The sequence below is a fragment of the Canis aureus genome, chromosome 21 (assembly GCF_053574225.1).
Source record: "Canis aureus isolate CA01 chromosome 21, VMU_Caureus_v.1.0, whole genome shotgun sequence".
Classification (NCBI taxonomy): Eukaryota; Metazoa; Chordata; class Mammalia; order Carnivora; family Canidae; genus Canis; species Canis aureus.
Window position 1 is genome coordinate 45,048,928 of NC_135631.1, and position 26,451 is coordinate 45,075,378.

At 38.9% G+C, this 26,451-nt stretch overlaps 1 long non-coding RNA gene and 1 pseudogene across 4 annotated transcripts in view; one reads left to right on the top strand and one right to left on the bottom strand.

The window, feature by feature from the left end:
- LOC144293020 (uncharacterized) overlaps positions 1–26,451 on the top strand; it is a 75,372-nt gene that overhangs the window by 17,558 nt on the left and 31,363 nt on the right. The gene's annotated exons all lie outside the window — the stretch shown is intronic.
- On the bottom strand, positions 10,601–23,843 carry LOC144293131 (T-cell receptor gamma chain C region DFL12-like; annotated as a pseudogene).

Genomic DNA, 26,451 nt, shown 5'->3' on the forward strand with positions numbered 1-26,451 from the left:
CACTGAAATTTGAATTTGACACCTGCTAAAAATAATCAGTCATACCTCCTGGCCTGCCTGGGACTGTCTTGGCTAACTCCTGTGGCCCTATGGTATTATTCTTAGAACTCTTTAATCTCTCCTAACTGTTCTTGCTTAAATGATCAATTAGAGAGTCCCCTGTACACACTCAGCAGATATGAAAAGCAATTTTTCTAATTTTTAATAAAAAGTTTGAAAGGTATTGCGATATTACAGGTGAGGATATTACTTAACCTTGATTTTTTAAAAAAATAGCTTTAGTGGGATATAATTTGCACACCATAAAATTCATCCATTATAAATGTGTGCTTAAATGGTTTTTAATAAATGTATACTTTTTAAACCAACATCACAATACAATTTTACAGAAAATTTGTCATCCAGGAAAGCTTTCTTATTTGCAGTTAATCCCTGCTTTTACTTCCAGTCCTGGATAAACCACTGACCAGCTTTTCATTTTATTTACCATTTTTGTACAATCAATATGTGTGAAATCATACAATATATAATTTTTTTGCATCTGGCTTCTTCTACTTAGCGTACGGAGTTTGAGTGTCATAAGTGTTGTAACATGCATAAGTAGTTTGTCCCTTTGTATTGCTGAATACTATTCCAGTGCATGGATGACAGCATTTTGTTAATATACCAATGGATGGATATTGGAATTGCTGCCAATTTTTGCTATTATGACTAATCCCACTATGAACTTTGTCATGCATGTCTTTGTGGGATATTTGTTTTCATTTTTCTAAGAAAGAAGATTCGCTGGGTCTTTTGGTGAGTTTCAGTTGAATTTTTAAGTCATCATCAAAGTGTTCTCCAAAGTTGCTATACCATCTTATGTCGCCTCTAGCAGTGTGTGAGACTTCATTTCTCCTGGTATATATGGGGAATGTTATTCAGACATTTAAAAAAATGAGATTTTTCTCTTCGCAACAACATGGATGCACTAAGAGAGTACAATGCTAAGTAAAATAAGTCAGAAAGAGAAAAACAATTACCATATGATTTCACTACTATGTGGAATGTAAGAAACAAAACAGAAGATGAAACAAAGAAAAAAGAGACAAAGAAAAACAGAAAGAGAACAAAGCGGTGGTTTCCAGAGGGGAAGTGGGTGGGTCTGGGGAAAATAGGTAAGGGGGATTAAGAGCAGTCATTGTGATGAGCACTGAGTAATTCATACAAGTGTTGAATTATTATATTATATACCTGAAACTAATATAGCAGTTCATGTTAATTATATTTACTTTGTTTTTTTTTTTTTCTACCAACACAATTTTATTGTTGTACAGTTGTACGACAGAAGTCAAATGTCCAAAATCAATCCCACCAGGCTAAAATCAGGGTGTCCGCAGGGCTGTGTTCCTTCTGGGGGCTCCAGAGGAGAATCCATTCCTTGCTTTCTACCCCCGTCTGGAGGCTGCTGTGCCTCTTGGCTCATGGCCCCTTCCTCTGTCTTCAAAGGGCCCAGTGTCGTATCTTTGCCTCAGTTTGTTCATCTGTTCACGGGCACGGCTCCATGACTGCTCCTGCAGCCAGTTGTCAGGATCAAATGTCCGGGAGCCCAGTGGAGTCTCGGAACCTCCGCAGATGACAGGTGTGGTCCGATGCTGAAAGCTCAGACCTGGGCATCCAGGTGTCCCTCCAGCCCCGGCATCGGGAAGGACAGGGGCCGAGACAAAGCTAACGTGCGGCTTTTCCTTGGTGGCTAGAACTTGGTCAGCATGTGCAGAGAAGGGCACAGGAAGGCCTGGCGTGAGGCCCCCTCAGTCTCAGGACGCAGCTCTGCAGACAGGTATGCAGTACAGCAGAGTGCTGCCCCCCCCCCTCCCCATGCATCCGAGATCAGGTTTACTGGGTGCACCTGCTACCTGCGGCTGCTGAAATGAATGCCCACAAACCAGGTAGCTTTAAACCAACTGACCATATTTTAGCGGTGGAGAGATAAAGCAGTTCTCGTCCAAAGCTGTTTTCCAAAAAAATGATGTATTTATTAACTCTATGTACACACACCAACAGAGTGGCCATAGTATAGTGATGGAGTCATAGTGAAGTAGCTCTAGTTAAAAAATTGTTTTCAGGGAGGCCAGGGGGGCTCAGTGGTTGAGCATCTGCCTTTGGCTCATGGTGCGATCCCGGAGTCCTGGGATCGAGTCCCCCATCGGGCTCCTGCATGGAGCCTGCTTCTCCCTCTGCCTGTGTCTCTGCCTCTCTCTGTGTGTCTCATGAATAAATAAATAAAATCTTTTTTAAAAATTGTTTTCAAAGATACAAATGCAATGAAACGCCGGGACACCTGCACCCCGATGTTTCTAGCAGCAATGGCCACCATAGCCAAACTGTGGAAGGAGCCTCGGTGTCCAACGAAAGATGAATGGATAAAGAAGATGTGGTTTATGTATACAATGGAATATTACTCAGCTATTAGAAATGACAAATACCCACCATTTGCTTCAACGTGGATGGAACTGGAGGGTATTATGCTGAGTGAAGTAAGTCAGTCGGAGAAGGACAAACATTATATGTTCTCATTCATTTGGGGAATATAAATAATAGTGAAAGGGAAAATAAGGGAAGGGAGAAGAAATGTGTGGGAAATATCAGAAAGGGAGACAGAACGTAAAGACTGCTAACTCTGGGGGATCCCTGGGTGGCGCAGCGGTTTGGCGCCTGCCTTTGGCCCAGGGCGCGATCCTGGAGACCCGGGATCGAATCCCACATCGGGCTCCCGGTGCATGGAGCCTGCTTCTCCCTCTGCCTGTGTCTCTGCGCCTCTCTCTCTCTCTCTGTGACTATCATAAATAAATAAAAATTAAAAAAAAAAAAAAAAGACTGCTAACTCTGGGAAACGAACTAGGGGTGGTAGAAGGGGAGGAGGGCGGGGGGTGGGAGTGAATGGGTGACGGGCACTGGGTGTTATTCTGTATGTTAGTAAATTGAACACCAATAAAATATAAAAAAAAAAAAAGAAAAAAGAAAAAAGGCATGAAAGCACCACCTTTGAAAATATCTGGGCTAAAATGTTTACATCATTTTATACGCAAAGACTTGGACTTGAGAATAGTCCCCCATTTTTTCAGAACTTGCTCGGAGTGTATTAGGCACCTGAGCACCTGTCCCAGACACATTTTCGTAATTAAATATGTTCTAGTCTAAGAGAAGGGTCAACTGAAGGTGCTAATTTCAATTTATCAACTGTAAAATTGAAAGGGAAAGAATTCAGCAGTTACACGGGACAATTAAAAATAGGCCCCGCGGAAAGAAAAATTCTTTCTCCAAGAAAATGCCAAGGACATAACTGAGTCAGGCACAGATTACAAAGCACGTGGATATGTACCCAAACCAGTTTATTTCACTTACGTTCTTTTTTCAACGTTCAGCTCGGTAACACAAAAACTGTATTATTTTGCCTTAATGTATGTAAGTATATATGTGTATTTACTTTGTTTTTTAAAAAAGGGTTTGCTTCTCCCTATTCTTACTGACACATGTTAGAAGTTGTCTTTTAGATGATAGACATTCTAGCAAGCATGCAGTGGCATCTACTTGTGGATTTCATTCCCATGCCCCTAATGAATGGTGAGGTTGAAATTGTTTTCATGTGCTTATTAGTTATTCATATCCCTCCTTTGGAGAAATGTGTATTTTAAGCTTTTTTTTATTTTTTATAGTTATGTTGTTTCTCTTCATAGCAGTTCTTCATACATTCTAGATGATAGTCCTTTATCAGATAAAAATCCTTCATATGATTCACAAATATGTCCTTCCCAAACTGTAGGCTTTTCATGTTCTTCACGGAACCTTTTGAAGCTTGCTTCCTTGCTTGTTTATTTATTTATTTATTTATTTATTTATTTATTTATTTATTTATTTAAGACAAAGAGAGAATTAATGTGTGTGCAAGTGGTGGGGAGGGGCAGAGGGAGAGGGAGTGAGAGAATTCAAGCAGACTTCACCAGTAGTTAGGAGCCCAACATGGAGATTGATCCCATGACCATAAGACCATAACCTGAGCCAAAACTAAAAGTCATACGCCCAAACCACTGACCACCTGGACACTCCATACACATGTTTTTAATTTTGATACAATCTAGTTCATCAGAAATTTTTCTTTTAAGGATTGTGTGTTTGGGGTCATATCTAAGAACTCCTTGCCTTAATCCGGTATCACAGATTTTCTCCTTTGTTTTCTTCTAGAAGATTTTATAGTGTTAGCTCTCCCATTAAGATTATGGTCCAAGAAAAAAAATATTATGGTGCATCATGAATTAATTTTCATATATGGAGAATGTAAAAAAATTAAGTTTATTCTTCTGCCTTTGGTTATCCAGCTGTAGCTGAGCCATTTGTTCAAAAGACTATCCCATCTTGCACTGAATTAACTTGTCACACTTGTCAAAATACAAGATTTGCTCCTATTGTTTTAAATTAATTCCTAAATGTTTATTCTTTTCAGTTCTATCATAAATGGAATCATTTCTTTAATTTCATTTTCAAGTTGTTCATGCTAGCTTATAGAAATACAACTGATATTTTGTACAATGATGGTGACCTTGTTTATGAGTTCTAGTTTTGGTTTGTATGCATGTAGGTCCTATGGAATTATCTACATACAGGATCATGTCATCTGTGGTGAAGACATTTTTATTTTTACTTTTCAATCTGCTAGAGATCTTTACATTTTTTTCTAGGTGCACTTTCTAGAACACTTAATGCCAGGTTGAATAGAAATGTCCAGAGCAGACATCCATCTCTCGTTCCTTGTCTTTGGGGAAAAGCATTCACTGTTTCAACATTAAGTATGATGTCAGCTATGGGTTTTCACAGACGCCCTTTATCAAGTTGAAGAAGTTCACTTGTATTGAGATTATTTTTTCTGCCAACTGGAATATTCTCTTAAAGCTCTCTAGTGAATAGTTCAGGTATAAAGCTTTCCTAATGTAGATTTTATTTGTTTAAATGTATGTTCTGTTTTGTAATTTTTGTATCCTTCACTGGAATACCTATTTGCTGATTTTTTATTGTCATACTTTCCCTTAACTCTTTAAACATGGTTTCCTATTTTCTTTTTGAACAAATATGTAATAGCCACTTTGAAATCTTCACTAAAGAAAATATCTGGACACACTCAAGGACAGCTTGTATGGAGTTGTGGGGGGTTTTCCCCTAATAAGAGTCACACTTATCTGATTTTTTGCCCATCTTCTTATTTTTTTATTAAAAAATATTTTGTTGAAAAAAATTTAAAAAATAAAAAATATTTTGTTGAAAACATATTGCAGCAACTCTAGATTGTGATTTTTCCCCAAAATGTTGTTTCATTGCTGTTTGTATTCTAAGAATGTTGCTTGGACTAAATCTGTGATATTATATTCTCTGCAGTACGTGGTGTTTCATGACTCCTGTTTTCTCTTTTAATTTCCTTATTTTTCAGCCTAGCTTCCAGAGGATTACCCCATGTCCACACAGCTCAGTGAAAACTAAGATTTGATAGGGATTATGCTCAAGTAACTTGATTAAAATTTTTATTGTCCACTAAATGCTTTTGTAGTAAGTATTGGGTAGCATATTTATATTTTAGGCAATTAGCACATAGACTTCATGGGCTAAAGTAAAGTCTTCCCAGCTATACTTTTTCTGAGTCTTTCCATGGCTCCTCTGCATATGCCAATCACCTCAAGGTCCACCAGCAGTACTTGGAAGGTTTGAGCTCTTTTGAGTGCTGCTAAGCATGCACACAGCTTTAGCTAAACACATGCTTGCTATAGCCATGACCACAACATCAGAGCAGCAGACCCCCTGGACTTCCTGCTTACATACCACACAGATTGTCAGTTCACCATTACATCATTCCTCACCACAAATTAACTGAACTCCCTTACACTGTGTGATTTGCTGCCAGTCCTCATGCCTGTTCAATTTTAGAAGAAACTTCATGTCTATGATGCTGTGTGGGGAAAGCACAGCAGCCACTGTAGGCAAGTGTACTGCTGTTGTTCCCTGAATTCTGCAGCTTTTCAAGTGTAAATGCTTCTCAGACTGTTGCATGCATTTGGACATTTCCCAAACACTGAAATGGTTAGTTTTGTTGACCTAGTCCAGTTTTATAGTTGGCATCCATGAGATTTGTTGATGATAGCAATGAGGCCTTGCTATCATTCACTTTTAAATTGTGCAAAACAGGGATCCCTGGGTGGCGCAGCGGTTTGGTGCCTGCCTTTGTCCCAGGGCGCGATCCTGGAAGACCCGGGATCGAATCCCACGTCGGGCTCCCGGTGCATGGAGCCTGCTTCTCCCTCTGCCTGTGTCTCTGCCTCTCTCTCTCTCTGTGAGACTATCATAAATAAATAAAAATTTTTAAAAAAAATAAAATAAATAAATTGTGCAAAACATACATAATATTATGTTTTAATTAAATGTTTGGCTTTATTTAGGGCTCCCAAATAATTCCAAGACATGTCAGCTCCTTGGGGATCAAATTCCATTAGCGTGACAGGAGGAGAGTAAGCCCAGAAACAGGAAGACATAGTATGATCTCCTTCCTCAGACTCATTTCTGAGTGAGAAGGCATTTAATCTGCCCCAGTGTCTTTACAACAAATTAATAAACTGGAAAGTGAAGCTTCCCAACAGTGATACCTTTATCTGTTTATGTTACCACAAACTTGACCTGAATTGTGTGACATTTATGAGTTAATATTTATGAGGTTAAGATGTGGGGCACAACCTTTCCTTAAAATTTTGTGCCCCTCATTCTCCTGTACCAGATTTCTTTTTGGCTGTAACGCAGGCAGACATTCTCAGAAGAAGAAAATGTCCTATTTGAGGTGTATTATCTGACAAGAGTAAAGCAACTGTGAGGCAGGCTGCTTCCTGTGTGTGTGAGAAGGCTCTATCCCTCACCTGCTACCTTGTCTTCCCACAGATTTTTTTGTTATGTTCCCTCCCTCACTGCAACAGTAATACATGTATTTTGTAAAAATGTGCATGGAAAAAAATCATAGAATCTACGCTTCAAACTCTGTAGCCACATCACTGCTGACAGTTTTGTTTGTCTCCTAGTGGTTTTGTGTTTGCATTTTCACAGTATTGTGACCGTATTGCTGATATTATTTTTGCCATGCTTTAAAAATTATAATTTAGAAATTATAAAGTCAGTTTACTGTAGAAATTTTGGAATATCTGGAAATGATTGAAGTCACCTGGTAGTTTTGTATCACCTTTCTGATTTGCACATATGTATTTGGGTTTTTATTTTTATAAATATGATCTTGTGGGATATACATTTTTTTCATTATATATTTGCTTTTGCTTGAATACATATGCATTTTCCATGCTGCCATAAACCATATAGATATAATGTTGAGTGGATGCAGAACACTTCATGGAAATATAATAATTATTTAATTTTTCTTCTGCTCTCAGACATTTAGATATTTTTCTGATTTTTAGAGGGAAAATGTACATAATGGAAAACAAGTATTATTTCATCAGCGATCTTTCCTGAAGAAATAACTAAGAATGTAATGACAGGGTCAAATGTGCCTTGTGCAGGTCAGATCAGCTCCATCTATGCTTGTGCTAAGAATGGACCAAATGACAGAAGTGCCACCAGGAGGGGTGTGGGCAGCAGAGGTTTAAAGAAACTCTTAAAGTGAAGAAAGGGGCAAGGGAGGTCTGCAGATTCTGGCCTTTGAGACCCAAATCTCCAGAACTCAGAGGTGTGGACACAGATTATCTTGTCTCAGGAGTAGAGTCACATATACACCAGGATCACTGATGATGCCTAAGCTGGTGTGAGTGTACAAATTACCCTGAGAAAAGTTGCCCTCTCCCCCATACATGCTGTGCTGAAGCAGTAGCATGGAGCTCCTGTTCATGGAAGTGAAGGCTCACCCAGAAGTTGGCTCTCAAGCACAGAACAAGAGAATGTGAGAATCTTCTGTGAAGTCAGACTGTGAAAGCCTAGGGTGGTGATCTCAGCAATAGAAGTTTGTTTCCCCAAGGACTGGACAATTTGGGTCTCAGGACTGGCACCCTCTCTGTATCATCCCCAGGTGTGGCTGGGGTAGGGACACTTGCTCTTTGTGCTCATATTACTGAATACTCTTTTAATTGATCCCCAGGACAAATTTCTGATGTACATGTCTTCTATTGATCTTGCTCAGCCTGACTCTACAGTCACCTGTCCCTTTAAAGGGACTTAGAGAACTCAGTCTATGACATCCAATTACACAGTTGAACTCAGGGCCTCCATATGTCTGTGTTCTTGTGGGGAAAGAAGCACCTGCTATTGTGACATCTACAGTCTATATGTGCTAGTAACTTCATGGGCAGGGGTCTCATGTCACCCTGCCTACACTGACAAAATGAGATCGAAAGTATGAACCCCAGTAAATCACCTGCCATGGAAAAGCACAAGACCCTGGTTGAATGTCAGGGATCACCTAGTGTTACAAGAAGTCTGGGTGCCCTTTCCTTCAGAATGGAGTCATCAGAATGGACTGAGGGTGTAGGGTCTCAATGGTCCTGGTCATAGGATCCCAACTCATAGAGCAGCTAGTTGGAATGAATTTGATATAAAATAGGGGAACCCACCACCAAGGCCCAACAGTATGTTTGACAGAAGGAGTATGCATATGCAGATGAATATTTTCTTTCCATTAGCTGTGGTCTTTTGGAAGTAGGCAAAGTTGGCTGTGGTTTAACTGTCCTTATTTCATCTCACAACACACGAACCACCGCTTACAGAGCCCCAAGTAGTAGGGGACGGTTTGACTTCAATCATTTTCCATGAATCAACCACATTCAACAGAACATGTGGACAAAGAAGCCTGAGAAAATAAAGCACCATCACCACACCAAGCCCTCCTACCACTCATACCATCTCTTGCTCTGACATTATCCCCTCTCTCTGTACCTCCCAGTGCAGGGCAGCCCGGGTTGGGTTGGGGAAGGAAGGTGCTAAGGAGTTAGAAGTCACAGGAGACACTGCCTAGGAGCCCCAGCAGAGACATCAGCCCACACAGCTTCAGGTCATTTGCTAGTTTCCCCTCTGTGCCTCCATGCTTTCCACATGCAGAAAGTAAGTAGAGGACAAGGCATTTCTCCTAAACAGGTCTGATCACATTCTTGAGAATCAGGAAGTAGTTTGAAATTAAATTTCCTCTTTCTTGTATCTGATGGGTCTTGTATTGTTCCTACATAAGAACCATTACTTGCTTTCCAAAAGCACTGTTTCACCGATACTGAAGCTGGTTATAAATGAACAACAACAACAGAATCCTTCCCAATTTTAAATGAGATATTGTTTCAATTCTTATATATGAAAGTTATTACTTTAAATGCATTCATTAGTGAAAATAGAAAACTGTACAATCACTTCACTTTTTATATACTTACCACATGCTGAACATTTTGTTTTACATTTATGTTTGTAGAAATATACACACACATATAAATAAGTGTCATACCAGTTAGTGTGTGTGCATGTACAGGTGTGTTTTTTATTATTTCTAACTTAAAGCTACCAATAGAATATGCTAATGCTGTTGAGGACTGGTATGTACGCAGCATAATTAACTCATTTCATCCATACAACTCCAGGCGATAAATCACCTTAACTTTTTTTTCACAGATGAGAAAATTATGGCACAGAGAGTTCAAATAGCTATAGACTCAATATTTAAAACCAGAGGCTTGGAATTCAGTGTCCAAGCACTTAACCCTTCCACCACTCTACCTTTCCAGTGTTAGTGCTGCTCTCATGGGGTTGTTTTGAGATCTGGAAACTTGATGTCCATGAAACACTGGTATAGGTCTGAATACACACACCAGTCCTGGGCCATGTTATACTGTTGCCATTGGAGTGTCTTAAACCAAATGAGTGAATCAGCTGACCTATGAAGGAGAAATAACCTGAGCACCCTCACTGGCTATGGCTCCCCTGGGGCCAGTGCCGCAAAGAGAGCATCATAAGGACAATTCAGGGCAAAAATTAGAAATTTGGAACTGACCATTATTACAACCAAAGCTGAGTTGGAAGATTCAATTGTCATTTTGTCTCGTACCTTGGACTCTCAGATTCCACCAAATGAATGTACACAGAGGTAAAAGTAGACTTCCAATTTTTTTATCATACTTATTATGAAAAACAATATAGATTGAGGTGGCAAGGATGGTGGCTTCTGGTATGTAAAATCAAAGGCTTTGAGGCAGTTATCTGGTTGAAGAGCCCTGGGGGATATGACTGGATGTTGCATGCTGGCTGTACTTAGAGGCATGGCTATGGGGTGGCTGAGAAGCTGGTGAACATTAAGGAGAGAGCAGTGCTGAAGCTCATATGATTGGCCCCTTTGTCCCAACCCTAAGTCATGGTAGAATTTTTCTTGCTGTAGAATGAAAGTTTCTGTTTGCCCAGTGGTTTGTTAACCTGTTCTACAATAATGACATATAGAAAAAGACACATGTTAACTGAAAGAACCCAAACCCAGAAAGAAATCCTACTAGATGCTCAGCAGACACTTTTAATGACAATAGCCAATGGGAAAAAAGTGGACCCTTGGTGCCACCATGTGTTAGGAACTCTTTCCATTGCCATAGAGTGCTGGTCTCCCAAGAAAATGGGTGGTGATGATGGCAGAATAGACCAGGCTCTTGAAGAGGAGGAGGGTGTAGATGTAGCAGACAGAGATGTTCATGAGCTGCAGCTGCAGGGGGTCTAAGAGAAGTCATTTATCAGTTTCATGTATTAGTTGTTCTAGTGAAAGGTTACAGCTTATTAATGGGAGAGGGGTCACATCATACATTTTTGATGGCCTAGGTTGAAGAGACACTCCCATTCCAACACAACCCAAGAGTAACATCTACACCATCACCACCAGTACCACCACCACCACCGTCACCAAGACAACTCAGAATCCAGCTTGCAGGTCAAGACAGTCAGCAATCTCTGCAAAATTCACTTAGAACATTCCAAAGTATTAAAAAGTAAGATTTGGTTTATAATGAGTGAGTCTAATGGAGGGGGGAAAGCATTGGTGATAAATAGCTTTTAACATTTCTTCATTCCTACCATATCCCTAAAAAAGAACAATAGGCAATATCCATTAACTTCAAACTAAATGTCACTTATTTGGGGAGTCTTGCATGTAAAACCTTAATCTTACTTAATTTTTCAATGACCTATAAGACTATTTATTTCATTCACATTTTGAATTCACAAATAACCTGAGGTTAGGGAAAGAAGTAATTAATTTACCTGGTTTCATGTAACTAGTAAGTACCAGAAACCAGATTCCAATTCCAGCAACATGGCATTTAAGACCACATTCTCAGGCAGCCCGGGTGGCTCAGTGGTTTAGTGCCCCCTTCAGCCCAGGGCATGATCCTGGAGACCCGGGATCAAGTCCCATGTCAGGCTCTCTGCATGGAACCTACTTCTCCCTCTTTCTCAATCTCTTTCTCTCTCTCTCTCTCTCTCATAAATTAAAAAAAATCCAAAAAAAAATTTTTTTAAAAAGAACACATTCTCAATTACTGTGTAATTCTGCATCTCCACATGCAATATATACCCAAGACATCAAACAATTAAGGATAATTATAAAGTTGAATGATGATGATAGCGATAATGATGATGATTAACTAAGGTCCAGAAGCCCCCTGATATTGGACATGGAGGGAAGATCAGCAGAGCTAGAGCCCATGCTCTTCATCATTTCCTTTGTGCATATGTGGGGAGACAGTGTCCTTTTTGATGATGTCCTGATAATGCAGCAACTAAATGAGATACTCTATGGTAGATATACCTCATATGGGACCTAGTGTCTTCAATAACTGACTTACGTGTTATTTGTGTCATTTATGGTTGACTCAGAAAATGTAAATAATTTACCCATATTCCTGCAACTAATCATTAAAGACTGGTGTTTAAGTCCAGCTGTGACACCTGAAGCCCTGTATGCATACCACCCCCTCAACCCCTGCCATGTGTGCAGTCTATCTTGGCTTGGAATTTAGAGGAAGAATAAAAATCGAGTAAGTGTATGGAATCTTGATTCAGATGGTTTGGTTTGAAGCCCCAGATTTCACTGTGTGATGTAGAGACTGAATTAATTTTAGCTCATTGCTCTCATGTGTAGAATGGAAATAGTATCCTTCACAGTGAATATTAAAAGATTAAAATTGCACTCACAGTGCTGCACAACACCTTCTGTACAAGAACTTCTCAGTGTCCATTCATGTTATTAACTCCCAGCAAGAACAAGGCTTAAGAAATCTAGAAGCAACATGTTTTCCTCAGTCAGTAGAAACAGAGGCCACAGAAGTAAATGAAATCCACTATTGAAAGAATTCAGAGCACATCACTGCACCCCTAGTTCATAGTCCTCTCATACCCAAACTAGCACTTGCTATGGGAAGATGACACCTGAGAAATGTAGATTGACTTAAAATATGACTCAGTCTATTCTGCAAGACCCAGCCATGCTGAGGTTTCTCCCTGAAGCCAGGGGAGTTCAAAAGTTAAGTTGACCTGGAGCAAAACGTGCTATAGCATAACATAAAGGCAAACATAGACAAAAACCTTACCATTATCATCTTTCAGAGAAGTTTTTGTAGAGTTAATAGCAGTGAGCTCTAAAAGAAATGACAGCAAGTATTATTCAATGGTTCATATTCATTATTTAACCTGTGTCTGTGTTGTACATAGATGGATGGATAGATGGATAGGTTGGTAGGTAGGTAGGTAGGTAGGAAGGTAGACAGATATAAATTCTGGACTCTCAGACATCATCTGTTCCAAATATCTTAACTATTCTTAGCAAATGACCTTTTCATTACAGAAGCTCAACATTTCATGCACTTGTTTGCAGGGATAGAATGATAGACCAAGTCACACTGATAGCTGCCTAAATATATAAAACCTGAGGTGTTGAGTTTAATAAGTTCTTTATAGATCTTGGAAACTAGCCCTTTATCAGATATGTCATTTGCAAATATCTTCTCCCATTCTGTAGGTTGTCTTTTAGTTTTGTTGACTGTATCCTTTGCTGAGGGTTGTATTTATCTATATGTTAAAAAAAAAAAAAGCCCAACATACATAGAAAGACAAAATTTCTTAAAAGCTCATTGGCCATCGGGTGCGGGAAGAGAAAGTTGAAATGTTAATTTTGTTTTTTTTTTTCTACTTGATGTGCCCTTGTCCACAGAGGCATGGCTCTGGTGTGCAGTTTTATGCAATCCACACAATATTATTTTGGTGCACTCTTTAAAAAATGTGTTTGAGATATAGGCTTTGGGGTAAATCCCAAGAAGGAAAATGTTAGCATGATTAAATTAAATGTTAAAATATCCTAAAAAGTTAAGTTTAAAGTGCTTTAAATGTCTATTTGTTTTCCATACAGTAACTTTATTCATCATATTGTGCACCTGAAACTAATATAACACTGTATGTTAGCTAATTGGAATTAAAATAAAAACTGTAAAAAAGATAAAGGTATCTTATCATCATGCTTTAATTGATGTAAAGACAGTAAGGTAACAAGTTTCATAATTAAATGTGCATATGTGTTCTAGATGTTCTTTCTCAATCAAGGCTTGTCAAAAATATGGACAAGATGAGTTTTATCCCTCTTCAGAATCACTTCATTGTTCTATGCTTTCATGCATATAAATACAAATATATAAGCTTTTATCAAAAACAAAAATGACCAAAAACTCCCAAGACCCAGCTTAGATGTCCACTGTAGAACTGCATTAATAGAAGTGCCCTAGGGCAGCCCAGGTGGCTCAGTGGTTTATCACGCGGCCTTCAGCTCAGGGCGTGATCCTTGGGCCCTGGGATCGAGTCCCGCGTCGGGCTCCCTGCATGGAGCCTGCTTCCCCTTCTGCCTGTGTCTCTGCCTCTCTCTCTCTCTGTGTGTCTCTCATGAATAAATAAAACCTTAAAAAAAAAGTGCCCTCATTAGCATTATTGCTATGAGAAGACCTTGGGAGATATTCATTTCCAAAATAAGTGCCAAGTAAAACACATCATACGCAGGAGCTCCCCCCTTACCATAATCATCACCATGGAACTTATTATACTTTTTACTTTTCTCTGATCACTAGAAAAATCCAAAATTAACAAGACACTTCAGCCCAGCGCTTATATTTAATTTATGCTTTGCTCATTTGCTCCATTTTTGTTAGCTGTAGAAATGAAAACAGGGCTATCTGTGTGATCTTGCTTTAGTTAGTTTTAGAACAGAATATACATAAATATAATAAATATATGGAGAAATTCATCCATGTCATGTTTCCAACAGCAAGCATTTTCACTGACATAATTTAATTTGCTCTTCATCACAGCCCAGGTGAAAGCAAACATTTGACTCTAATTTGACCATTGCACAAATTAAGAATCTGTGAATAAGAAAAATTCAACCCAGTAAATTTTAAAGTCTCATTGGCTGTATTAATTGAGCTATTCATGAATTGGGTAGTATCCTATCCAGCAGGTAGAGTGGAGCTCCAAAGGGCTACAGAAAAATGTTTTTCAAGGTAGTAAGGAAGATGGGGCACCTGGGTACTGCAGTCGGTTAAGCATCAGACTCTTAGCTTCTGCTCAGGTCCTGGTCTCAGGGTCTTGGGATTGAGCCCTGCATTGGGCTCCATGATCAGCACAGAGTCTGCTTGGGTTTATTTTCATTCTGTCCCTCCCCTCCTCTAAAGTAAATCTAAAAACAAAACAAAACCAATAGCAAGGGGGCAAAAAATAGTATTAGCTAAGAATCCATTGTTTTAGCCAAGGTCACCCTCCTAAGGGGAGCAGAGGAAGTCATCAGTAAACGTCCTAGTGCTGACCAGGAAATTCCCATGTCCACTGGCTACCGCTTACAGTTCTGGGTGTTGAAACTGCAGCTGGGTAGGTATGAAGACCTGGTTTACTGACTTGTGGTCTTAAGCTAAATGAGGCTATTCTGAGCCTGTGGTTTCCTTTTCAACAACCCCACCTTTTGGTCAAACTCTCAACAGAGAGACGGGATCAAAATTGAAGGCGTTAACACCACTCTTAGCAACTCTTCTTAAGTTTTTACAGTTTGTGTTGTTCCCCTGGGTGATATTCACAAGTCTTGACGTTTTTGCTTAACCCTTGTGATGTTCACAGTTTACCACTTCAGGTTTATAATTATTGAATTAGCCATTCCCTTCATTCCTTTCTTTAATGTTCCAGTCTTAGAGAGATAATTTGTTTGCAGGTTTCAGGCTCTTAATTTGCATTTAGAACTTTTGAGAAAACATAAAGCACCAGGCAGATTACTATGATTACTATAAGCGGGATAATTCCTCATGTTTGGAGTGCTATTTGGTGCCTTGGTCCCCAGGAGTCAAAGCAATTAAAATCAAATAAGTAAGAAAGACTCTGCTGAAGGAATCACTCCTTTAAGTCAGCTGCTTGCTCAGTGATCTGATGTTATTGGGTTCTAACTTCCCCCAAAGTGTTAATCTGGGTATAACACATAGTGTTGCCTACAACACAGATCCAGCCTTGCTCAGCTAAGAGATAATCAAGGCCTACTTTATTTTCAAGAACCACTTTGGCCAGAGTCTATGGATTTCTGTTGGGAAGCCATTGCTTTAGAAGGGATTCTGCAAAAATTTAAAGAATAAAGGAGAAGGTCTTGCTCACACCTCATTTACATTTGTCCCTGAGTAGGAAAGTAGGGTCGTGACAAAGAAGTGAATCCTAGATCACAACACTTCCTCGTAGGTCCCTTCTAACTCAGGATGTAAATTTAGGGAAGTCAACCAATGAGATGTCCTCTTTAGCTTGAGAAAATTTCAGACCAGGGTTAGATTTTCTGCTAGCCTGAAATAAAAGGTTGCTCTAAATTCCAGAGGTTACTCCCTTGGCAATGATCTGGGAGATACAGATGAGGCTATCTTTCCAGGCCGCTGCCAGAGTAAAGGAAAAGAAAAGAGAGAGAAAGGATTTCATGTTTGGTCAAAGTATGAAACCTTGATCTGTTGCCTTTTGAAGGAAAGTCTACCTGGATGTCAGCTACTTCTCTTTCTCTCAATTTGATTCAGAAATGTCCAGCATCTGTGTAGGACCAGGTGTCAGGTGAAGCCTTCTGTAGCTGTGTGATGTGTACCTGAAGCTCAACATCTTTTAGTTTTACAGCAGGAGCACTAGGTAAGGTCATTCTTCTGGGGGTCAAAGACTATCTTCCTCTGATGATGGGTTTAAAATATTTAAGTACCAGGTTATAAACTGTGACCAACAGGATCCTTTTAATTATGATCTACGAAGGTTTCTGTAACCTGTTGAATGACAGACAGGCTTGAGCATCAGACATTGGAGATGTACAGCATCTATTCATACTAGCAGGTGACACAAAGGTTCAGCAAAAGGTTGTAATTCCAAGAAGTTTGCAAGGTTTTCCTAAAGCCTCCTGTGATTTGCCCAGTGAGGTAGGAACCTTGGTTAGTGGAGATCACAGAAGGTGAGCCCCAAGGGGAAAACCCATTTTTAACAGTGTCTTTGCCACAGTGAGGGCATCAGCCTCTTGGCAGGAAAAGGCTTCCACCCATCCCAAAAATATACAAACAATGACAAGGGCATAGTGAGAATCCACACTAAGTGGCTTGGAATGAAGTCAAGATGCAGGTGTTCAAAGGGTCCACAGGGAAGAGGCCTGAAGCCTCTGTAGACAAAAACAGTTTTTCCAGGATTATGGACCTAACAGGTTGGACACTGATGGTAAACCATTTTGAACTATTATACAAGTCTTCCCACTGATGTCCATTTATAACTTGAGTCATTTAAAGCCCTATGGTGGGGGAAGGAATGAAACAAACAAAAATCAAGAAAAATGAGGTTTCCCAGGGAGCCTGGAAGAACCAAGTGGCTGCCCTCATTTTCCCTTAGGCCAGACTCTTTATTTAAAACACTGCCATGTTTAACCACCTTCATTTCCCTGATTCAGAGCACTCTGGTGCCATGTTATGAGGACATCAGGATAGCCAACATCTGGCAATGAGGGAACATTTTTTGTAGTACCAGAATGGACATTATCTACATGTGCCACAATCTTACAAATGCGACATAAGGGGGTCCCTGGGTGGCGCAGCGGTTTAGCGCCTGCCTTTGGCCCAGGGCGCGATCCTGGAGACCCGGGATCGAGTCCCACGTCGGGCTCCCGGTGCATGGAGCCTGCTTCTCCCTCTGCCTGTGTCTCTGCCTCTCTCTTTCTCTCTGTGACTATCATAAATAAATTAAAAAATTTATTTAAAAAAATGCGACATAAGGAAAACAGTATAAACTTTTATTTGCCAATGTTTTCCATGTCATGTAACATATCACATAAGCCAAATTCCTTTAGCAAATCTTTTGGGATGTTCTGGATCAAAGAGACTTAAGCAGATGTAAACTCTAAAGACAACAGACAAACTAACAAACCCCAAAAATCCTTTGTCCTCTTGAGCAGAAGAAAACCAAATTCTAATGCTTCACCGGCTTACTTTTGATTGGAAAATTCTTCATTTCCATCTAAGTCAGTCCTGACCACACGTAACATTCCTTCCCAAACATCCCCTTTCTACAAGCCTTTACAACTTTCTCTTTTACATTCAGATTTTGTCCTGAACTTACCCTCTTTATTTTTTTTAATTTTTAAAGATATTTTGTTTATTTATGACACAGAGAGAGAGGCAGAGAGAAAACAAGTAGGGTGGGGGGCAGCAGGCAGAGGGAGAGGAAGAAGCAGGCTCCCTGATAAGCAGAAAGCCTGACGTGGGGTTCAATCCCAGCACCCTGGGATCATGACCTGAGCCGCAGACAGATGCTTAACTGACTGAGCCATCCAGGTGTCCCTGAGCTTACCCACTTTACATGACCAGCCTCACTGTAGAATAAAATTCCTTTTTTTTTCCTGAAAAATTATATTTCCATACTTTATCCTTTTACTTTTGAAAAACATACATCTTACTTTCTTTGCATTTGGGTTGTTCTTATTATTTTCAGTAATCCTAATCATACTTCTTGATTCTTAACTCTTAGAAAACTTCATTTTTAATGAAAGCTAAAAAGAAAGTAATTGTGAACTGTTTATTACACCAGCATTCTTTATTTTTTTATTTATTTTTTATTGGTGTTCAATTTGCCAACATATAGAATAACACCCAGTGCTCATCCCATCAAGTGCCCCCCTCAGTGCCCATCACCCAGCATTCTTTAGATTATCAAATTTATTAATACCTTTCATAATTTCTAGAAGCATGTACTATTTCATAAAAAAATCTTTCAGGAAAGCACAAAATGCATTTACAAATAAACCCAGTTTCTTTGCAATAGTTAAACAAAACTAGATAAACCTATGCCCATTTACAAATAATTCAGTATTTTATCTTAGAAATGATTTAGATTTTTAATGAATGTGACTCAATTTAACACTTGGCCTAACTCAGCAAAACATTAAAGTTTTAGTTTACCAAAAAGACTTGGGAGACTATAAAACTGTAAAGTTTCTAATTTTATTTGCATCTATTCAATTTACTTGTTCCTAACAGGTTAGCTGAGATTACCCATAAAAACTTTATGAGACATGGGGAGGGATGGGTGAAATTGGTGATGGGGATTAACGAGTACACTTGTCCTGATGCACACAGGTGATGTATGGAAGTGTTGAATCACCATATGTGCACATGAAATTAATGTAACACAGTGTGTTAACTAATCAGAATTAAAATAAAGACTTTAAAAAAATGTATGAAACATTAAAGTCCCTCATTCTCCCAAGCTATTTTTTGTTTTAGATTTTTTTTTTTGTTTTAGATTTTTTAACAGAGATGACATCTACTACCTATTTGCCTTTTAGTAAACCTAGGCACATGAAAGTTTTAATTTTAGTGCTGATAACTTGAAAGCTATATCTGTTTTACTTAAATCCACAACCAAATATTTGCCCAGATCATGTGAATTCGAAACACATTTCAGTTAGTTTCTATCTTCCTGAGAGTTTTAGAATGCCCAATCCTTGCAAGTGCTCATCTCCAAACGAAGGATATAAACTCTTTACAAATTAATTTTGGCAATATCATCCAGAGAGGAAAATATCTCACATTGACAACATTTATTTGTGGACACACAGACCACTGCAAAGACCCTAGAGTCATTAAAAGTTATGGAGAAAATGTTAAGATTTATATGTGTCTCTGGAATGATAAAGGAGACTGTGCTAGAGTTTAGGCACAAGAGTCCTTTAGCAGCTTGTATTTTTTAAAGTCTTCTATATTTTGTTTCTCTCAGTCTCAGGCACCTGTAGGCTGGGTTTATATTTCAAAGACATGAGAAGATGTAGAACTTTAAGGACATAGAAAGAAAGCAAGTTCCTGCAAGAAGGACTTTGCTTTCCTAAAGCTAATTATTTGTAAGCCCTTTTCCATAAATAGAAGTTCGGAGATAGGTAAATGAACAGGAGAACTTTGATTTGCCTCAAAAGCTACATTTCTAATTATGTTAAGATTTTTTCAGACAATTTCTCCCAATTTCTCAAAGACTTGGCTTTAGGTGAAATGACATCATAGTTTGATACATCCCAACCCAACACATGAGCCTTAATTTGCATCCTTCCCTCTGGTTGCATAGTTTTAATGTTAAGGATTTCTGGCATGTGGAATAACCCCAACTGGGTGTAAGCTGGATCCCTAAAGAGGGTGGACCCAGGCACTATGGACAGAGATTGGGAAGGAGCTGATTCTGCCAAGGGTTTCCATCCTTGGCTGGCTTCTGCCAGTTTTTGCAGGACCCCTTCTGCAGGCCCCTGGAATTTACCAAAATTTCCACTTGGCTGTTTTAGAGAATAAAACAGTAGTTTTCTGGAAACCACCCAGTTCCATCAACTCTGGGAGGGGCTCATTTCTGAGCCCTCCTTTGAAGGTAGATATGGGGGTAACTGCAAGGCCATGAACCCAGCAGACTTCTCTTTATGATTATGTAGTCTGTTCAGAGTGGAAAATCAATGCAGATTAGAGGGAACAGGAGTAGTTAAATCAGTCTTAGAGTCTTCTGTTTTAGGTTCTTCTTCCATCTTTAATTTCTCATTAACTATTTGCAATGAATGTTTCAATGAGATGACTTTGGAATTTTGAAACCTTTTAGAGGCTTCTGCTTGCCAATTAACTAAGGCATCCTAGTCTCTTTAATTGGAGAACCCCTGCTTTTAAGTGTGCTTCTTAAGTGATCTTCTAACTGAGAAGTTCCCCCTTATGGACATTGTACTTCTAGGTTGTCATGATTCCAAGGGCTGGTGGCACTTTACTAGGAAGCTAGCTGCAAATGGAACTAACACACACTTCTGTCCAGCTATACATAGCCACAAATAAGGTGTAGCTCACATTTCTGTCATGCCTGATTTTGGGGACTCCAACCTGGTTGTTACCAAGCCAGTCCCTCAGGACACAAAACAAGCTTAGTAGGATCTTGCCATTTTTGCTACAAACCCTGTAATATCTGGGACTACTGTTCTTAGTTGTAAAATAAGCAAATGTACTGGAAAGTGCTGTGCTTGACTCTTTAGAATTGAAGGATCCCATTAGCTAAGACTTCTCGGGGAAAACGAACACCTTGAAAGGATATGTCCTGGAATTGGGAATTGTGTTTTATAGTGTAGCACTTTGAACCATGCTTTCTTGAGATTCACGGCTGACCTAGTGTCCAGCCAATCCATTCCCTGACCAACTTATGTATCATGGGAGTGTTCTTGAGTTGGCAAGTGCTCTAACACCCTTTGAAAGCTGGACTCATGCCCACCAAGTTTTGTAGGTTATTCAGTTTCTGAGATCCCTGTTAGCAGTAGCCTTTATCTACATGAAACAAGGCAAACACTTATGAGCACGTAAGTGTATGGGCAGTAAGAGAAGTTACTGCCTTCTGGTCAAAGGCTCTGTGTGTGCCACCAACAATTTTCCTAGAACCAGGCTTGTATTTTGACCCAGGGAACTATGGTCTGAAAGGGTAGAGGCTTGGTTCCAGGCAGACCTGTCTGCCAGTTCAGATGAGCCCTGGGCAAATATACCTGCTCAAAAGGCGTCCAGACAAACATGCTAGCTGATCTGGGCTCTGGGCATAAATTTTTGCCATTCAAGCAGATCTGACCCATTATAAAGGAAAGCTAATTAGATCAGGAGCCTGAATGGAAAGAAAGGTGATCTCAGAACCAAGAGGAATTCATCTACAGGCCTTGAATATAGCAGGAAGGACAGTGAACTCAAAGGCCTCAAGGCCACCACACCTGTGTATCTCCTTGTCACTGAATGCCCCTGAGAGGCCATTTTGGATCCCATCGCTACCACCAAATCTATTAAAGAACAAAAATTCAACCAAGTAAATGTTAAAGATCTAACGCTCTATTAATCAATCGATTCATGAGTGGGGCAGCATCCCATCTAGGAAGTAGAGGGGAGCTTCAAAGGGCTACAGGAAAGGAAAAGGAGCAGAAAAATGGAAATCAGTAGGAAAGGATTCATTGTATTAGGCATTATCAACCTCCTAAGGAGAATGAAATGGAGACAATCAGGAAACTTCCTGGGGCAGACCAGCAAATTCCCGTGTTCACTCGTTAAAGAGTCACTCTTCTAGGGGTTGAGATTTTACATGGGTGAGGTACAAAGTTTTGGTTTAGTGACTTGGGGACTTAAGCCAGATGTTGCCATTTGGGGTCTGTGGTTTTCTTTTTAACAGACCCAAGAAGATAAAAATTGACTTCAGAAATTTAGACTTATGTATAGAAAGCTCTTCACATCTTGTTATGTGCTTTCCACCCACTGCTCAAAAAGTGCTCGTTAACCACAGGGAAAAGTACCAAAGTTCCTTCTTATGGGCCCTCCGGGGCCTTGGTCTGTGATGTCAATACAAGGACTTGACTTCTGAGTCTAGTGAGTTGGTGGATCACAGCATGGCCAGGGCATATTCAGCAGCCTGCCCACACTGTCTAAATATGACCAGCATCTGCACCAGTGAGGTTAATTTAGGTCACTATGCCTGAATCATGAGTGACTCTGAGTGACTAGGAAAAGTATATTTAGTGGAGTAACCCTCCTTGGGAGAATAGTTCATCCTGCATCCCTTCCAGATCTGGATCACACTAGAACTGCAATAAATGTCTGCTGAATAGCATTTAACAATGGTAAGAAATACATTCTTTGTGTAGAATGGAGAAATATAAACGTTAGCCTCACCCAATCCTCACTTACCAAATTTCACCCTACAGTGGTATGTAAAATCCAAATGTGAGAAACGCAAGGCCATACTAAAACCTCAGCAGCCCAATGATTATCTTTTTGTTGAGCTGCTATCTGTATCAATCAAATGAACAGCATTTTGTTGCCTCCATCTCATTCTTAATGGGTTATACTTTGAGAGCAAGAGTGGAGTGAGAGGGATTTTGACTGCTGAGTAGAACATTCCTTTTTTTTTTTTTTTTTTTTTTAATTTTTATTTATTTATGATAGAGAGAGAGAGAGAGAGGCAGAGACATAGGCAGAGGGAGAAGCAGGCTCCATGCACTGGGAGCCTGACGTGGGATTTGATCCTGGGTCTCCAGGATCGCGCCCCGGGCCAAAGGCAGGCGCCAAACCGCTGCGCCACCCAGGGATCCCTGAGTAGAACATTCCTGAAAGATATACAATTGTTCTTACTTCCCGATCAAGTAAGATCATTAAAAATGGTTCTCTTTTGACCATTTCTTGTGTGCAAGGTTGCTAAATGCTTTGACGTGTATTGTTTCATTTAACCCATACAATGATCCTAAAACACATCATTGTGACTTTAATATGTTGGATGATGAAACCAAAGCTAGAAAGGCTAAGTGAATTTGTCTTTTTCTTTTTCTCTGTGTGGTTCAAAGCCCATACTAATTTAATTCTGTAGGGATAGCAGCACATTTATGATACTGTTAAAAGTATCAACATTAAAGATTTATATTTGTTTTTGATTAATACTTGACAGAAAGGTAGGGTATAGCCTTTGGGAAAAAAGGGGGAGGCCTGGGAGGTTATATTTATGTTTATATGCACGTACCCTTGTTTATTGAAGGAAAAAGAATCTCTTGATCAACCCCTCCTTTATTACTCTTGTGTTTGACGATGCTTTTGTGCTCATTATCCATGGACACGTCAGTCACGGTCAGCCAGCTGAATTTCATGTATTTGTCTTTAGTCTTCATGGTGTCTCCCTGCTGGGATTGCAGAATTGTTCTGCCATTCTCTTTCCAATCTATTTTGATAACATCAGGCAAAAAAAGGACAAAGATATGTTCCAGCCATATGGAGTGTTCTTTCAGCGATTGAAGGAAGAAAAGCTGTGAGCTTGGGAGAAATGTCTTCATCAGGACTTTTATCTGTGGGGAAAAAATGGAATAGCAGATAAAACTATTATTAGAGAAACATAAACATTGCATGGTTTGGAACCACCCAGCACATAATAAACAGAAGGAAAGTTGCTTCCTTCTGAACAGAACTTCCTTCCTTCCTTCTGAGTTAGTGTTTACCATGGCCTTTCATCCACAGTAGGTTATAAGGTACTGATTTTTCTTAGTTCCATGGAAAAAGAGGTTCAAGAGGTTATGTAACTTGCCCAAAGTCATAGCTATTAAGAAACAGAGCCTGGATTAAAACATGGAAGTTTATTAAACAATACATAGTCACTTGTTACAATGGGAATCTATTTCCAGGCATACTTGACAATCTATCAAGTTGACCTTTTAGCTTCAAATATGGATCCCATGTCCACTTTTGGTACTGGAGTTCTTCTCTTTGATTTACAATTTTATAGGACATCTCGTTCTCACACATGAACCACTCCAGGATTCTAAGTAAGGCAATGTTTAACGCAGCACCTCCAAAAGTATTTACAATGCCTTGAATTTATTTTTTTAATATTTTATTTATTTACTCTTGAGAGACACACAGAGAGAAGCAGAGACATAGACAGAGGGAGAAGCAGGCTCCCTGTGAGGATGCCAATGTGGGACTTGAACCCAGGACCCCAGGATCACGTCCTGAGCCAAAGGCAGATGCTCATTCTCTGAGCAACCCAGGCATCCCAATGCCCTGAATTTAGAAGCAATGTGGCAATATTTCCAAATGTCCTATTTAAAACATTTCTTATTTTCAGAAATGGTCTTACATTAATCTTATCAAATAATTCACTGTTCAGAATTTGTTTTGCTTTAGGAAATGTTCACCAAAACACAGGTTATATTTGAACTTTATTTGAAGTTAAGGCATGACTAAGAAGATACCATATTTTGACCCAGCATCATCCCCCCACCAAAATTTAATCTGCTTTACAAGCATGCTGAATTTTCTTTGATTTCACATGCTAAATGAAGTTACATATAACTAGTGTAATGTTAACAGTTATGATTCCAGAGCTTCCTGCAGATATAATGTCAAAATATATAGTGAAATATCACGGTTTTCTAGGGCATGTCACATGAATTCTGGAATGTTACCAGATTAGTATTTTTATTGTTAATTTAGTGATTGAAATTATAAAGAGTAGATCCAATTTGGTTTCTAACTGAAACACAAATATTCATTTTGTCTTAGTGCTGGTTTTGAATTAGAATAATAATTCCGCAGACAACTTCTTAAGAAAAGAAGAATTGGATTTCTCCTTTGAGAAGGAAGGGAAAAAAATTCTTGAGAATTTCTTCCTGTACACTGAAGCTCCTGATTTTTATACTAAATTAGTCACAATGATGATTTTTTTCTCATGGTATAAGTAGAATTGGGTCAAATGTACTTGTTTTAACTTTGCACATCTGCTTGTGGTGCAATTAGTATTTTTTAAATTATAGTAGTAAGACATTATATTTCTCCAACCATATGCTTTGTTTTTATTTTTTTATTTTTATTTTTTTATGCTTTGTTTTTAATTTAAAAAACAGGTAAAGCAAGATTTCTTTTTCAAAGTACATGATATTTGCATGTACAAAGTACATGATCATTTTTGCCCCTAGGCAATATAGTAAAGTATCTGGTATTCATCGTAGGAAGTTTGGCTTTTTATGGGAATATTTCTGAGTCGTCATAGTAAAGAACTTGAAAATGAAATCATGAACTTGGAAAATTTATGGATATTAAAACATGATGCTTACCTCCTGTCCCTTTCCCTTAGCTAGAATCCTGAAGTTTCATTATTTTCAGGATAGAAGGAAACTTGAAATTCCATAACTTTCTCAATGTGATATTTAACTAAACATTAAATAGTACACTTGATTATATTTGGTTGGTGCTCATATTTGGACAATTATATTACATATTTTTACTTTAAATATTCTTTTTAAGACTTATTAAGGTGTTTTGTATGCCAAAATCATATTCATGATGCGTAAAATAAAAACCAGTTTACAAAATAAATAAGTTCATCCAATGCATTTGTATATAGTCATAATCAAAAAATTTTTGAGCTAAATTGTCTGAGTTGTATTTTATTATGATGAAGCAGTATGAATTCTACATGTGAATTTACCAAATCAACCACATTTTCAATTAAGTGTGGAATTTCAAACCTGCTTATTAATACTGATTCAAAATTTCTCCATTTTATTCTTTTTCTTTTATTAAACAGTTACAGCTATTTCATATGGAAATATAAACTTCAATTTCATGACATTTCTAAATACATTTAAAAGTACTAACTATATTTTTAACTATCTTTCTACACACTTCCTAACTATATTTTAAAAGTTTAGTTGTTTTTCTTAAATATGAGCATAAAGCCAAATGTGTTGGTGTTAGGATGATATCAATTAAGATAAAAGATTAAGATTTAAAGTACATAGAACAGGGATCCCTGGGTGGCGCAGCGGTTTAGCACCTGCCTTTGGACCAGGGCGCGATCCTGGAGACCCAGGATCGAATCCCACGTCAGGCTCCCGGCATGGAGCCTGCTTCTCCCTCTGCCTATGTCTCTGCCTCTCTCTCTCTCTCTCTCTCTCTGTGTGACTATCATAAATAAAAAAAAAATTATAAAAAAATAAAATAAAATAAAGTACATAGAACAACTACAAAAAGTAAAAAAAAAAAAGCAAACCTATTTTAATTTAATTTTTGTTTCAAGTGAGGGGGGAAAAGTCTATTAAAAAAAAACTCTAAATTCAAGTTTTTTTATTTATCTTTGGGCAGTAAGGTAGCTTTCCATTGGAGCAGTTCAAAGTATAGCTGAATCCTTAGGAGAATTTCTGCTCTGTCAGTGTGATTGGCTACAAACCACCCTCCATACTGGATACAATTCTCCCCCCTGGGTTTGAAATGGGGCAACATCTATGCAGCACCTATTATGTGTCAGACAACGTGCTGAATATTTTACCTACAGTCTCTTATTCAGTTTTCATATGACTACAGCTGAATGCATCCTGTTATCCCATCTTATGGATTA